At 45.2% G+C, this 16652-nt stretch overlaps 1 protein-coding gene across 1 annotated transcript in view; it reads right to left on the bottom strand.

Moving 5' to 3' along the window:
- The window catches only part of BCAR3 (breast cancer anti-estrogen resistance 3), a 221620-nt gene extending 208737 nt beyond the window's left edge, over positions 1–12883 (bottom strand). Inside the window, exon 1 of the mRNA XM_010860471.1 lies at positions 12656–12883. The gene's annotated coding sequence lies outside the window, so the exon portion shown is untranslated. The remainder of the gene's footprint in view (positions 1–12655) is intronic.
- Positions 12884–16652: the final 3769 nt, after the last annotated feature.

Raw genomic sequence — 16652 nt, forward strand, 5'->3', positions numbered from 1 at the left:
CTGGGATGGCCCTTCAGAGAGGTCCTGAATGGAAACAAAGGGCTAAGAGTGTGTACCTCTGCATCATCCAGTCATTGAAGGTAGTTGACCCTGGGGTGAGGGCACAGCCTTGGGCAAAGCAGCTCCCTTTGGGTGAGGGCAATTTCTGGGGAAGGACCCAGCTCTCCCCACCAGCAGGCAAACTCTCCTGGCAGCGGAAGCATGAGGGCCTTGGTGCCGATGGGAAGTCGGGCTGCACTGCCCGCCAGGGTACAGAGAAAGAGGAGGAGGAAGCTGGGCCTCCAGTTTCCACTGCTCCAGGTCAACCCCTGGGAGATGAACTGACCTATCAGGAGACAGGGCCAGAGGAGAGAAGAAGGGCTTCTCAGGAGCCCCAGCAGTAGCTGGAAAAGAACATACATTGGCTGAGAGCAGCTGGGCAGGCCTGGCCCACAGAGGGTGAACTGGCTGCCATGGGGGAGAGAGTCCAAATGACCTGCCTTAAGCCCAAGTGGGTCTGACACGGCCAAATAATTTGTCTGAGAAAAGCCCCTAATTGGGAGTCAGTTATAGGATGGTTTAAATCTATGCCACTCTGCTGGATTCCCAAAGATTACTGCAACAGCTAAGCAACACTCTGCTTTGAGCATCCTGATGTATGTCATTTTTAAAACATGGGAGAGTCATGGGTTCCCAGGAGGAGAATATCTGAGAGATGTTCGTACCAAACTTAGGAGTGAAGTCTGCCTATCTTTTCACCTTTCTTACATATATGTATCTTTTCCCTCCAAACAACTTGGGTTCTCCGAGTCACTTAACAGGTCCAACTTGGTTCTCTGCTATCTTTTTATCCTCGTGGCTCACTGTTGCTGCATGCTAAGTCACTTCAATCGTGTCTGACTCTTTGTGACCCTATGGACTGTAGCCCACCAGGCTCCTTGTCCATAGGGTTCTCCAGGCAAGAATACTGGAGTGGGTTGCTAGCCCTCCTCCAAGTTATCTTCCTGACCCAGGGATCGAACCCAGGTCTCTCATGTCTCCTGCATCAGCAGGCGGGTTCTTTACCCCTAACGCTACCTGCCGCATCTTTATTTTTCCATTTCATTTGAGAGGAGAGACAGTGTCTGGTGGCTGAAGAGAAGCTGTTGGGGGATAGAATGTGAGAAAAGTCTGGCTCTTTGCCACCTCCAACCCTTCTCCAGGCTGAGTGGGAAAGTGGTTGGTGGAGGCAGGTGAACAGTTGAAGTTTCCAGGTCTGTGTGCCCCAGCCAGTGTAACTGCCAGCACCCCATTAGCCCTCTCCCCTACACTCCTATGCAGAACTGGATATAACACCGGCTTATCACTGTCCCCCAGCTAACATCACAGAATGTGGGCTGATGCAAAGACAGCCTGTGACACAGTTAGCCAGACTCTGGTGACAGTGTTTCAAGTGTGGCAAGGGTAAAATATTGCCCCAGTGGTCTAGAGGGCCTGTGCCACCAACAAAGAACCATTATGACAACAGGAAGGCGCCAAAAGCCCAGCACAGTGTAAACAGGAAAGATCTCTGTCTCCCTCTCCTCTTTACGAAAGAGAGGGAGAATTCAACCCTCTGGTGCTTGGCTAATTTCCACAGCAACACTGGTCAGGGCCACTGCAGGACCCCCACCCAACCCGGAGCAGCTCTGGGCTGGAAGGCTGCCTGCCCGGCCAGGTCAGGGGTGATGCCTGGACCTCACCAAGTGGCTTCTGTAGGTTCTGGGAAAGCAGCATATAATCTGGGAGCAATGCAGGAAAACTTAATGGGATTTTAAATTTTTTCTAGCCTACTGCTTTTTCTTCCTTTTTCATTCCAGCTGCATCCATCAAACATTTAAATACTCCCATGACATAGTTTATTGAAAACACCAACACTCCCTGGAAAACCCCTGTTCTTCTCTTACATGGCTTCTTCTACTCATAAGGTCCTGCTCCTGCTCCCTCTTCTCCACAGAGATACCCCTTCAAGACCCACCTCTCTCTCAAAGCCATCACTGCTCATGGCTGCTTGCTATGATCTTCCCTTCGCTTCTCCTTCCCTCTTGCACCTTATTCCCTGCCCTCCCCACCCCACCTTCAAGATCCCCCAGGTGTACTCCCTTCTCTCCAGCCTAGTTGAGGCTCCCACCATCCCTTGCTCTTTCCTGTTCTTCCAGCCTCTGTCCTTCCCCCTTCAATCTATTCTCTTGGCTGCAGTGTTCATCCCCAAAGACAAATATGATCTTGTCATTGAATAATCTAAACACATCTATAATAGCTAACATTTATTGAATGTTTACTGCACGCCAGGCTCTAAGTGTTCTTTATGCAAAACTTGTCTAAATCTCACAATAAACTGTAAAGTAGGCATTATTTCTCCCATTTCACAGATGAAGAAACTAAGGCTCAGAGAGGTTAAGTAGCCCACCTAAGGTCACACAGCTAGCAAGTGGTAGAGCGAGGATTTGAACCTAGGCAAATAGACTTCAAATACTCCCCTCTCAAGCAATGTACTGAATTATCCAGCTTCTCAGTGACTCTCATCAGCCCTCAGGATAAAGTCCAAACTCCTCAGCAGTCAAGGTCCCTCACTTTAGACTCATTATTTTTCATGTGCCGACAGGTACACTTTACTTCCCCACCCCTGAGTGATGTGCTGGTAAATGTTTAACAGTTGGCTCTCTGGAAAAGAAAACCCTGATACAGAGCATTTCCATGGTGTAGACACTCCCACCATGGCCGATTTCAAGCTGTGACTATGACATCACTGTACAAGGAACAGATGTGCTCAGTCAGAAGGAAGGAGAGGGCTTCAGGCTCAGACACAGTCCCTGCCCACCTCGATCATCCACGACTCCACCCAGCAAGAACAGTATACCTTGGACCACACACCACCCATCCACCTGATCACTGACCCAAGGCTCCTGTGTTGATCTGGAAAGTGCCAGTGAACTTCCACATTCCTTTCCTCTTGTTCACCACCTACCTCAGGCTGTCTGAGGGCAGGGTTGAGAACACCAACTAGACCACAAAGGCTGATGACCATCCTTTGGACAGACACCTGTCCCCTGCTTGCCACAGCAGGCTTGACCTACCCCGGCCCTGGCCCTTCACCCAGAATACCCCATGTGCAACAGTTACATCTTCATCCCTAAGAGGTAATGCATTACTACTGCTCTAGCTGTGCCCTGTCCAGAGATATCCTGGCCTCTCCCCTTCTCAGCCCACCCACACTTCCAGGGCCCCATCTCTTCTCCTTATTTAAAGTGATAATGGTCCCCAGATAAGGATGTCGCTGGCCCTCTACTCAGATGACCCACAGGCACTCCTCCTCGGCAGTTCTCATTGATCCTTCTTATCCACAGACCCAGTCTTGGCTCTATAATCCCACCCTCTGTGACTCAGACCCCTAGGGCCCATCCACAGACCTCTGGGGAAGGTGTCTCCCCAGCTGTGACACATGTGTGAGATTTCCTGTCTAAGCAGGACCTCACCCATCAGCCAAGCAGCCCCTGGGATGGCCATCCCTGCTCAGAGGCTGGAGAACCTTTCTGGCAGGCATGAGCTAGAACAGACATCCTGGAGGATATTTCTAGGGAAAGGGGCTTTAAGTGTTTCCTCCACAGTTCCTAATTAAAGACCAGGTAGTTGGGCTTCCCTGGTAGCTCAGTTGGTAAAGAATCTACTTGCAGTGCAGGAGACCTGGGTTCCATCCCTGGGTTGGGAAGATCCCCTGGAAAAGGAAATGGCAACCTTTTGCAGTATTCTTGCCTGGGAAATCCTATGGACAAAGGAGCCTGGCAGGCTACAGTCCATGGGGTCGCAAAGAGTCGGACACGACTTAGTGACTAAACCACCACCACCAGTTTACCCAAGGCCAATCCTTGTTTTCATTTGTCCCCAGTGCAAAGTGTGATATCCCACGGGGCACTGGGTGTGGCTTGGGAGTGACATTTTCTTGTTCATTAAATGTTTAGTGTGGTATCACTGCATAAATCATATACACCATGTAAGAATGCCAGTTTCTACATGTTTATGGCTGAAGGTTAGTACTCCCCACTGAGACCACAGTGAAATTCCCCATTCTTGTGATTCTGAATCTTGTGGTACCTGGAGCCATCTCTGTGATCACCAGTGAGCATCTTTAAACACGGTGGCAATTCCCAGAGATATGTAGGGCAGCAGGTCAAACATAAAGTTTACTCAGGGGAGGTTCTAGTGTCCGGCTGGGCCATCAAACAGTGCTGGTGATGCCTCCAGTTGAGTCAGTGAATTGAAAGCACTTTAGAAAAGTGAAGATTTGGGACAAATATATTAGGTGGCTCTAAGTGTGTGCGTGTATAGAAGAGTGACTGCCACGGGCAGTTTCAGAGACGGTGCTGATGAGGACCAGGCTGCCAGATGCCTTTCAACGAAACCCAGAGACGAGAGTGCCCAGGAGGTGGGCAGCCAGAACTCTCCAAAGATTTATCTGCCCAGATGAATTTTCTTTATGACTATAGGAATGCTGGTCACTCCTGCTGCCTGGGCCACTGAGCTCTGTCCAGAGAAAGCCCTGACTTCTGGGGACACCCAGCCTGAGGCTGAGCATGCCTGCCTGCCCACACTTTCCTCCTGTCTCCTCTCTCCTCCGTTGAGCCCTCTTCAAGTTGTTTAAATGACCGCAAGTCTCCTCCATTTTGAGGGTATCAGCCATAATCTAACTGTGATAAATGGATTGTGCTGGCTCTTTCTAAGTCTCTGTTGGAGATTTCCAGGGAATTTCTCTAGTGCTTATCTGATCAACTGGGGGCAATTCACTAAGCTCTTAAGTAATGGAATCTGCTCTGAGCTTCAAGACACTGAAACAAAGACACGTAGACCAAGATGGCCGAGATAAAGATTCCCACTACCACAAAGGCTATGAGAAAGAGAAAGATCTTAGTACAGAATGTATAGCCACAGGGGTAGGGGAGGAGCAGGTACTTGGATCCTAAATGGCCAATGTGCCACCGTGTGCCTCCTTTGCTAACTAGCTGGCACATCATTGTTTTAGAAGCAGTCAACTGATTTTGAATCTGGTACAAGACTACCAAGAGATATCAAGTTAAGCAAGATCCACACAGTGCCTACCCACACAGGATGGAGACTGGACAGAAGAAAACAAGGCAGTGAGAAAGAATTTTTGCCGTGTAAGAGTTTAGGCTTAGATTTCCCTGGTGGTCCAGTGGTAAAGAATCCACCTGCCAATGCAGGAGACACGGGTTCTGTCCTTGGTCTGGGATGATTCCACAAGCTGCAGGGCAACTAAGCCTGTGCACTACGACTACTGAGCCCGTGCTCCGGAGGCCGAGAATCACAGCTACTGAACCCTGTGTGCCCTAGAGCTGCTGCTTCACAACAAGAGAAGCCCGAACACTGCAACTAGAGAGTAGTCTCCACGTGCTGCAACTAAAGAAAGCCCGTGTGCAGCAATGAAGACCCAGCACAGCCAAAAATTATTTAAAAAGAGTTTAGACTTTTTGAGGTTTGAACCATATAAATATATTACTCCTTTATAAAATAAAATGGAAAAAAATCATACAAAGTTAGATTTACTCTATTTTGAAAAAATAAATATAACATTTAGCTAGGCAGCTCTTCTAAAATTAGAGGTTATAAAAGAACATATTTAAGTGCCAAGCCCCTTCATTTGTGCTCTGCCTTAGTCTAGGGACAGGGACATTGAGGGGCTGGGATTGGCTGAGGTCACACTCAGTGGCCATCAAATGACAGGTGGGACTAGGTGATGAGTAGGTGGCTGCCTGCAAGGCTGCAGCATCAGAGTCAATGCCAAGGCAGTGATTAGTGACCCTATTTGCAGCAGATAGGAGGATATCTTAAGAAGCCCCTGGGTTTGATCCCTGGGTTGGGAAGGGATCCAACCCTTTGTCCAATCCCTGGGTTGGGAAGGGATCCAACCCTTTGTCCAGGTGGGAGCCCCTGCCCAAAAGGTGAGTGAGGCTGGAAGGATGGAAACAGCCACAAAAAGAGATGTGCAGATAGGAGGAAACAGAGAGGGCAATCTGTGCCAAAGCATGAGCTAAATCAAGAAAGACAATCACACCCTGGTGGGTTTCAGCTGAAAAGTGTGGTGTAGAAACCTCCACAGCCCATAGGAACAAACCAGCAGGTCAGAGAGGCACTGGCCATGCAGACTGAGATGGAAGACACATCTAGGGGAGAAGCCAGGAAAAACCCCATTGCCCAGGGAAAGAGGAGGGTGTGCCAAAGCCTGGCAAGTGGAGAAGTTAAAATAGAGCCGAGAGTGTGATCTGGACACCCAGAGGGAGGATGCATAAACAAAGCAAGGGGTGACTGCAGAGGAGAAAGGTTTACCCTGAAAAGCCAGCAGCAGTGAGAGTTTTAATTTCAGCCACAGCCATCCTAGAACCCCTGTGGGGAGGCAGCTCAGAGGAAGGCTGGAAGGGCTCTTCTGGGGCCTCTCCTTTCATGGGAATAAGGTATCTGGCAGTCTCCGGAACAGGGCCCTGCCTGGGAGTCAAGCAGCTTTCCCTTGAGTCATAAAATCCCTCCTCTGGGCCCCCAGGGGCACCAATTTTGCAGTATCTGGCCCAAAGGGACCAAGTAATTATGGGTGAAAACCATCCCTTTTAGCCCAAAGCTATTGCCTCGCCCCCTGCTCAAGGACAGCAGGCTGCAAGACCTGAGCTCTGCGTGTCACCACACTGGTCCCCAGGGGCCTTTGAGCGCTTGGCTCAGACAGGCCCTGGAGTGTCCAGGGCTCTGTGGGGTAAGATCAGCACACACACTTCCAAGACAAGCAAAGAGAGCTAGCTCTATAATTTCCTGACACCGAGGGAGGAGACAGAAGGAGTGCAGACCGGATAACTTCCCAAAAAGCCCAGCTGGCAAGCACACCCACACTGTGAGGTTGCAACTCCCTGAACTAATTAAAAGGCAGAGCAATGAGAATGTCTGAATTGCTGCATAAGCATCTCTTGGGGAAAATATGTTTATGGTATTGCATACCCAGAGTTCCCCCTTCACATCCCAGAGCCAAGTCAGACACAGGTGACTACAGTTTAGAGCTGAATGTGTGTGTTTGGCGGAGTAGGAAATAGCAACCCACCCCAGTATTCTTGCCTGGAGAATCCCATAGATAGAAGAGCCTGGTGGGCTACAGTCCAAGAGGTTGCAAAGAGTTGGATACAACTGAGCACGTGTGTAGGGATATGTGAGCATGTGTGTGATGGGTGGATAAGAACTCAGGCACAGAGAATTATACTGTGTGATGGGAGACAGCCAAGGCAGGCTACCATCTTCCTTCTGATTCCCCTCAAGGACAGAAAAATAGGTAAGGGTCTTAAGTAGCACCACAAAGGAATTTATGTGGCCATTGGTTGGGGGACCCTCCATCATATAAGGAGACATTGCAGTATCTCAATCTCTGGGAGGTGTTTTTCTCTCTAAGTTTAACCACTATTTTTTGAGTTTAACCCTACTAGCAGCCAGAATGGGTAAAATCAACATTAAGAGTTTTTTTCTGCTTTCTGAATCTATACAAAGAGAAATTATTTCTATTTTTTTCCTTGTAATGACATTTAATCAGGTTTGGAGAATTCCCCTGGTGCAGAAATTCTGAAGCACTTTCATATCTATGGACTGAGGGTCCCAGAGGGAGGCCAGTCAGCAGGGTCCCTTCAGGAGCTCTGTCCACCTCAAGGTTCACTGGGAGTTATTTGATGAGGACATCAAGAACATAGCTGAGCTACAAGATGCCAGATTAAACTCTGACATCCAAAAAGAGAACAGGGGCAGCATGCCCCCCATTTCTTTCCTGGGGAGGCCTCTTGTGGGGCCTGGGATTTATCCTGGAACAGTAATGGATTGCACTGTCCAGGCTAATGAGAAAGAAAGAAGACAGACTTTTGAGCAAGATGCTGGGAGGTGTCTTAACTGTCCCTTGGCCCAGATTCCACTCGGAATCCATCCCAAGTCTTTGGCAAAAGAAGATTATAAGTTGAAACAGCAAGAGAGCCCTTTGCAGCATCTCAAGACCTGTGACCTTGGTGGGGGAGAGCCTGCCCCATCCCAGGTGGGCATCACAAAGGAGGCAGCATCAGCACCGGCAGAGGCAGTGATGGTCGACGCAGGCCACCTGCAAAGCAAAGTGTGGCTCTGACCCCAGCCTCAGGAAGACTTGAATTGTCACTACAAACTGTATGAGGTCCCTGGGACTCTGTCAGGTGAGAGCTGGGCTGTGCCTTCAGTGGGGTTGGAGTTCCAAGCCCACTGAAACTCAGTAGGGAGGGAGTTCAGAGTGTAAGATATTTTTGTTCCCACTATGTTGCCCCTTTCTGACTGTGTCCCTCAGACAGGCAACAGGGGGGGAGGTACTTTATACATGGATGGTATGTAAACTGACAACATCCCTGTGAACACATCAGAAGACATGAATTACCTGTCTTCAGAGAAAAAGAAACTAATGATTCAAAGGTTATCCATAATTTATCCAAACTCCATTTTGTGGGTGGACTGTCCATAAGCAGGTGACTGTTGGGAAGGGAGGCTGTGGGTGTAAACCCCACCATACCCTCATTTTTCTAGATAATTAACAAATTGTTTCAGGACCACAGACAGCAGCAGATGAGCTCCAGCTAGGTGCTCAGCCCACCCCACCCCAATCTGGTTCTTCTTTGCCAATGGCTGTCATCTCTGGTCCTTTACACCCCACTCAGGCTCTCAGCAGAAGCTCTGAGGACCTTCTGAGGATGTGCAGAGAATGGCTTAAGACCACTGTACCTTTAGCACCGAAATGAGAAATCAGTTGTCTTTATTGCCAAGTCCTGTCCTCATCCAGTACTAATAACATTAGGTAATGCTTATTTAGTACTTAATATATCCATGTTCTGTATCCTCATTTTATCCTTATAACTCTTATATATATAACCTTATAACTCTATAAGGTTAATTCTATTTTTACATCCATTTTATAGATGAGGAAACTGAGTCACAGAAAGAGGAATTTATTTTTCTGAGGTCACGAAGGCAGTCTGGTTCTTGAGCCCATCTCCAATGCCACTCTGCCATGATTGTGTTCTTGAACTTAAGATGCAGGATGAAGGCAAAATGGTAAGAAACATGAAACTTCGTAGGCCAACTTGGCCCGGTAAGTCATCAGGGACCTGGAAAAGCCATCTGCTGTAATGCTTTGGACTTGGGAGTTCTGTTTCGTATTAAGATTCTGTCTCTTAGTATCCTGCAAAAACTGGGGCAGGTTATATAACTTCTCTGTGCAGCTATTTCCTTCCCCAGTGGAACAACTAAGTGGACCTGGCATCACGGGTGGATTTGGAATAAGTTAAAATACGCCAAAGCTGTTAAGGAAGAGAAGTCAGGAATTAGAATGTCTGTTCAGTTTTGTAAAGTGTGTGGTCTTCTGGCCTAGATGAGAGAACCACTGACTTTTAGAACTTTCAGTGCTTGCAGATCTTAGAGCCTATGTTCAATATTATTGGGGTGAATGCTTCACCCAACACAAGTATCCTTCTAACTACACTCCTGAGACAGTGCTGGGGCCCTTCAGAGCCAGGAGGCTCTTTAAGTCACCAAGAAGCCATCTCTTGTCTTCAGGGTATCCTTCCTCCACCAAATGTACCCAAACGTAGCACGTCATAGCAGTCTCCACTGCTGCTGCTTACATTGTACCATGTCTGCCTCGCTCCTACCAGAATCTAACCCTGCCCTCTGGGGAGGCTTGAGTGAATCAAATCCCACTGCCCAAGGCAGTCCTGGCATGAAGGTGAGCTCTGATGCTCTCTTTTCCATGCTAAACCATTTCAGCTTCTTCAACTGACATTCAACCTCATTTCTACCACCCTCGCCATCCTTATTACTCTTCTCTGAGTACACTTGGTTTGTCAATTGTTCCCCCAGCCTTCCATTGATTCTCCGAATATTTCCTGAGTGCCTTCCATGAAGACAGCAGATGCTGAGAATGCACAGAAAAAGCATAGTCTGTCTTGAGGAGCTCACTGTCTTGGGATAGGAGGGTGGAGTACTCTTAAGGAATTGCAATATAGTGTGGGAAGTGCTATGACAGGGGCAAACCCTCTGAAAGTCCAGAGGCTGGGGAAGCTGACGGGTGGAGAGGTGTGTGTGTGTGTGTTGGAAACTGCACTCTAGATGGGGGAGAGAGAGGGAGAGGAGGCCAGTTCTGGGAACTGCTTGTGGTTTGGAACTACAAGACTCAGGGTTGAGGGTTGTGGGTCAGTGGGGGATAAGAGATAGGCTTGAGATCAACAGGGATCAAATCATGAAGGCCATGGTATGAGACTATTCTGAGGGCAATAGGGAGCTCCTGAAGGTTTGTAAGCAGGAGGGTAACACAATCGAATTTAGTTTTTAAGAACAATCACTCTGATTTCTAAGTTGGAGAGTGTATTGGAGGTAGATGTGAAACTGGAGGCAAGTGGTGTCATTGCCAGGTCAGAACAGAGCACAGCAGAACTCTGACCTCTGACCTTATTCTGGAAGCTGAGTTTCTATGAAGGCTGCCTGCAAATGTGAACTATACTGGTAACCACAACTCACTCCTGTTTCATGTTCAGGGGTACTAAACCTTTTCAAAAGGAACAGCAATGATAGCTTTTCCCCAGCATCTATCTTTGCAGCCAACTTTTAAAAATTTAATCTTATCAGTTCAGCCCCTCCTTTAGGATTATTGAAATCTTGGTGCATCTTAATTCAACCCCTTCATCTTTATTTAAGGGGAAATACTGAAGGGCTTGCCAAAGAGCACGTGGGGTAATTAGTGGTGGAACCAATGCTGGACCCCAGTTTCCTGACTCCTAAACCAGGCACCCTGTTATTCCACCTCTCTAGGAAATTGATCTGTTTAGAGAAACTAGACTCCAGATTGACTAGCAGTCACTTGCATGAAAGAACAGGTCTTAACTTACAGGCCCCAAGGGCAGGAAGGGGAGACTCTATACCCTTTTCCAGTATTTCCTCTTATTGGCTAAAATAATCCCTGAGTTAGAATCTACATTCAACAGGGATGGCATTATAGGTCTTCAGACAGCTGAAGGTCACAGTTGCTCAAACCCAATCATCCAGGCACGTGACAATGTCAAAAAGCTTGAAAGAATTTCACAGAGTGAAAAAAATCTTACAAGCTAATGAATGCTTAACAAACGCTTCTCTATGGAACTGAACTAGTTCAGATTTTAAAAGCTGTTCATGGAGACTGGACAGGTGATGGGAAATGGGACACCCTCTGTAGGGGAGAAGGGGAGGAAGCCAGCATACAGAACGCTTCCCTGAATGAATGCCTAGAGAATCAGGGTCCTTCTCAATTAGGACCTAACCCCTTGGTCTCTGACAGATTTCTTACTGGAGCCCATGAGACCTGGAGACTGGTTTCCCTGGGCCCTGTGTATTAAAGTCTCTGACCCTCAGTCCTGGAACCTGCACAGACTATGTGCAAAGCCCTGTGCCCAGGTTATCCTGAGACCAGCACATCCTAGGTTGGTCCATCCCCACTATCCAGCACCACACCTTCATTAGCTCTCTTCCTCTTTGTTTACTTTGCCTGGATGTTAATGCTTTACCACTTTTTAAAACAGAACTGACCTCTACATCTGACCTGCTCATCCTTCATCTCCTCTGAGAACTCCTAGGACCTCCACCCTTTCCCAGACTCAACCCTTTCCCCACAGTCTCATCCCTCACTTGAATCCACACCTCAAGTTCCACTAGAGCAATGCTTTCCTAGTATCCCCTGTTGTGAAGCCAAATGCCATTATGGAAACATCAGACTTGCCAGATGAGCAAGCACTTTACTGCTCCCTTCCCAACAAACATATGCTTATCTTTGAATAACTGTAGATCAGCCAAGTTTCACCAAGGTAGTTAAGAGCAATGAGGAAGAATTCCAAAATTGGAATTTTTCAATTCCACTCTTCAGGGAGAGATTGTAAACAAACCTTTTATCTACTTTTCACATAAGAGACACCATAAGTATTTTTTTTTTTAAAGAGGAGAAACAAATCAAGTCATATGCATTTTGCTCTGATCCCTGATCTTATTGTCCAAGCTGGAAAGGAAGCCCCACAGTCTGGTCTGAGATGTTGACCATATCCCCAACCCTTTCCTTGTGGTCAACAAAACCCTCTTCAGTGAAGCCTTGGCCTGAACTTATCCAGTTTGAGATGAGAAGCAAGAGCTTCATTAAAGCCATCAACTGGAGAATACTTTTTTAAAAGAGCATTTTCTATAGAATTCTATTTGGTTTCTCACACATCTTCAGTGACACCTGAAAAGCTTTGTTGAAGTGAAGTGTATTTGTCTGTGTCCGGGTTACTCAAATTGCCTCTCTTTTCTGCCAGGAAACTCTGATTTCTGGCAAGAGATGCCCACATGAAAAGAAAAGGCTCGCTGACACAGAGGACTTCCAGAGGATTAAACACAAGCCACAGTTGTTCTTTTTTTAAAAGAATGAACTAAAATAAAAGCTTACTCTGCTCACCCACACAAAATGCTGTTTTCAGAGAGGACACTTGGCACTGACTGCTCTTGGTCTCAGAGACATTGTCTACATTAGCATTTAGTGAATTAACTTTAAACACACCACCAACAGAACCACTGCTGCGTCCAGGTGAGTCTAATACACCTCGGAAGCCAGCACACCTACCTAATGACACGATGCCGAGGCTTCACCCCTCCTGGGCTGGGGGTTCAAACATGAGGGGACTCAGGGGGCATCCGCTTTCAACCACAGAGCTGGCGGTGCTGGCGTCTTCCCTCCTAGGGAACCAGGCACACTCCTGACCACCCAGCCGCTGGGAAATCACAAGGTGATACCGTCAGGTCTGGAAGGTTTGCTGAGTGATTGCTTCATACCACAGGGTGCTTCCTGCCCCCAGCTAAAAGAATGAAGGAGGGGTTTCCTTCAAAAATGCAGATTTTCAACAAAATTCCTTTTCTCTGTGTGTACAAGATGGTGCATTGCAACATTATCTGTAAGAGGAAATAACTGGGAAAAAATGCTGCCAACTGGGGACTGAAATAAATGATGAGATTTCCATGTAGTGCAAAAAAAAAAAGAGAGAGATCCTGTATTCGCTGCTAAGGTCTCTAATGTATACTGTAAGGTGAAAAAAAAAACAACAACAACAAACCCAGCAGATAGTACTTGCAGTAAGGTCCAATAGCATTTATTTTCGTATATGCTTAGAAAAAATGTGTACAGCGATTTGCAAGAAACTTGGAATAGTGGAGACCCTGGAAGTGGAACTGGGGCAGGAGGAGTGATCTGACTTTTTGGCTCGTTTTAGATTTTCTTTTTTACCTTGTGTATGCACTTAGTACAACTTTTAAAAATTCCTTCCTTGCCGAAAAGTATTTTGTCAGCTACATAGGAGCTTCCAAAAAAACAAAACTTCTCCATCATTAATCAAGCTGCAATGGATGAGTTTGAAAGGAGAAACTCAGTATCCTAGAAAAGTATACTGAACAGCAAATCTCAGTGAGTTTGGGGAAGGGAGGTGTTGGCTTAGTTGCTCAGCCAACTCTTTGCAACCCCATATAGCCCGCCAGTCTCCTCTGTCTGTGGAATTTTCCAGGCAAGAATACTGGAGTGGGTTGCCATTGCCTTCTCCAAAATAATGTTAGCAAGTAGAAAGAGATGAAAGAGTAACAAAACAGTACATAAGATCACTTTATGAGGAGAGAGAGATTACTTCCGGTTGGGGGGAATCAGGGACATTGACGGAGCAGGGAAGGTAGCATTTAAGCCAGAGCCTGAGTATAAATAAAAAATGAAAAATATTAATGAGATATAAATTCATCTGAATTTGAAATCAGATTCCCAATATATGTAATAATTTCAAGTTTTAGGAAGATGTGAGGCAGAGGTTTTTTGGATATTCGTTGAACTAAAAGATGAGTAAAAATAGTTGAAAGCCTGAACATCCACACGCTGCAAAAATGTATAAAAAATGTATAACTTCATCCTATGACAGTCTAACTTCTTTACAAAAATACTCCTTACTGAAGTGTAAATATTTTCAACACCAATTTCTCTGCAAGAATGAGGCATAACTTCTGGGGAAGGGAAGAATCTTCAGAAAAAAGATTCTGATACTGCCTCAAGTTGAGAAACACTGAATTAATGTATTGCATTTTATTTTTATAATTGTATATGCTGGAAAATTTTAGCATATAGAAAAAACAGTATCGTGAACTCCCATATACCCAATATCAAGCTTCATTATTTAACATGGCTAATCTTGTTTTATACCTAACCCATCCCCTACTCTCCTGACATCTTCCAAACATCATGTTGCTTTATTTGAGAACATGTTTTTTCATTTTGTTTGTTTTTTGTTTGTGGCTGCACTACGAGGCCAGGAAAGCTTAGTTCCCTGACCAGAGATTGAACCTGTGCCCCCTGCAGTGAAAGCGCAGAGCCTTAACCACTGGACCAGCAGGGAAGTCCCTGAAGTTATGTATTCTTATATTAAGAACTCTCTCTTTTTTTAAACTTTACCACCATGCCATTAAGATATGTTTTTATTAAAATTTTAAATTTAATTTTATTGATGTATAGTTGATTCGCAATGTTGTATTAATTTCTGTTATACAGCAAAATGATTCAGTTATACAAATATATATTTTCCATATTCTTTTCCATTATGGTTTATCACAGGGTATTGAATGTATTTTCTTGTGCTATATAGTAGAGTCTCATTTAAAGATATGTTTTTTAAAACTTGCCAGTAACCCTTCTATATCATTAACTATCTAGTAAGTATTCAGATTTCCAGATAAGAGCTATTTATGGGATTTGGTTGCTATGTCTACTATGTTCATGATTATTTAAAGGTTCTGCTTCTGTTTTTTTTCCTTGTAATTTATTTGTTGAGGAAACCAAGTCACTTGTCCTGCAGAATTTCCCACATTCTGGACTTCACAGATTATACACCTGTGGAGTTTTTTAGAATGCTCTTCCATCCCTTGGTTCTTAGATCTAGACTTGGTCTGATTTGGGTCTAATTCTTTGGAATAATAGATAATGTCCTGTTACACTCTGTGATCCTAACTGCCATTGATGACTATGATTGAATAGTATCCCTCACAAAAGATATGTTGAAATCCTAAACTTCATGCCCATGGAGGTAATTCAGGTTAAAATGAGACCCACATTAACCCAGCACTTATTAGAGGAGGAACATTTGAACACAGACTCAAGGAGGAGATGGTCATGCGACCACAAAGGCAGAAATCAGAGTGTTGTATCTACAAGCCAAGGAACGACAAGGTTTGCCAACACACACCAGAAGACAGAACAAGAAAGGAAGGATCCTTTCGTAGAGTCTGAGAGGGAGCATGTTCCTGCTAACACCTTGATTTCAGACTTTCAACTGCAGGACTGAGGGGCATTTAATTTTTTCTTTAAGCTACCCAGTCTGTGGTACTTTGTTATTGTAGTCCCAGGAAACAAATACTATCATCCTTGCCTAGAACCATTATTTCTTTCAGGACTTGTCAAATGGTGATATTCCTTCATTATTGGCTGGAAAACCTCTATAAAAAGAAACATCTCCTTCACTACTATTTGAAATTCAGTTCAGATGGCAAAAGTAGGTAGCAGGTTTACTTGCCTATATTCAGAACGGTAAGTTGGTTTCCTGGTATCATCCAATGGGGATTTGGGGTTGGTATTTTTTAGCATCATTATGAATATTATGAATTTTGAACATGATTCACGTGTTTTAATTCTTTTCAGTTTCCATGTTTAAATTGTCCTATATGTGGTTAGTTAGAGCCTTGACAGGTTGGGCCTGAGTCCTTTTGACATGACTCCAGGAATTTCAGGTATGTTGTGATGGTCCAGGCTGGTCATGTACATTGCCTGCCTCAGACCAGAACCATCCATCTCCTCAAGAAGCCCTGGTTCCCTTTCACGGGAAATAGTATCAAGGGACTAAACTGGCACTAAGGGTGCACATTCCATGCGACTGGTCCTTTTTTCTAGGCCTTTTCAGTGGACAGAACTAGGAAACAGACTCTTAAAATAAGAAAATGTATCAACAGTTCATACTAATATTTTCCACTCAAATTTAAGACTATACAATGTTTACTACATTATTAAATTCTGTGTTTGCGTCTCTTTGTCTCTTCTGGTAAAATTCTTGGTTTCTTCTAACATTAACATAATTACTTACTTTATATAATATTATATATAATATTACTTTATAATAATTTCGGAATAATAATACCAATATCATTACTAATATTTTACTCTGTTAAAAATCTCTTGAGGGGCTTCCCTAGTGGTCTTGTGGTAAACAATCCACCTGCCAATGCAGGGGACATGGAATCAATCCCTGCTCCAGATCCTACATCCCTTGGAGCGAATAAGCCCGTGCACCCCAACTGCACAACTACTGAAGCCCCCACATTCTAGAGCCTATGCTCCATGACAAGAGAAGCCACCACAATGAGAAGTTCTTGTACTGCAACTAGAGAAAACCTGCATGCAGCAATGAAGACTCACGGCAGCCAAAAAAAAAAAAATTAAATTTTTAAAAATCTCTTGAAATAATTCCTCTTGGTTGGCCACCAACTCAATATAGAGTTTAAAACATTTTATTTTGATTTTAAGGAATTGCCTTTTTCAATTTTGA

The sequence above is a fragment of the Bison bison genome, unplaced genomic scaffold (assembly GCF_000754665.1).
Source record: "Bison bison bison isolate TAMUID 2011002044 unplaced genomic scaffold, Bison_UMD1.0 scf7180017864466, whole genome shotgun sequence".
NCBI classification, from domain to species: domain Eukaryota; kingdom Metazoa; phylum Chordata; class Mammalia; order Artiodactyla; family Bovidae; genus Bison; species Bison bison.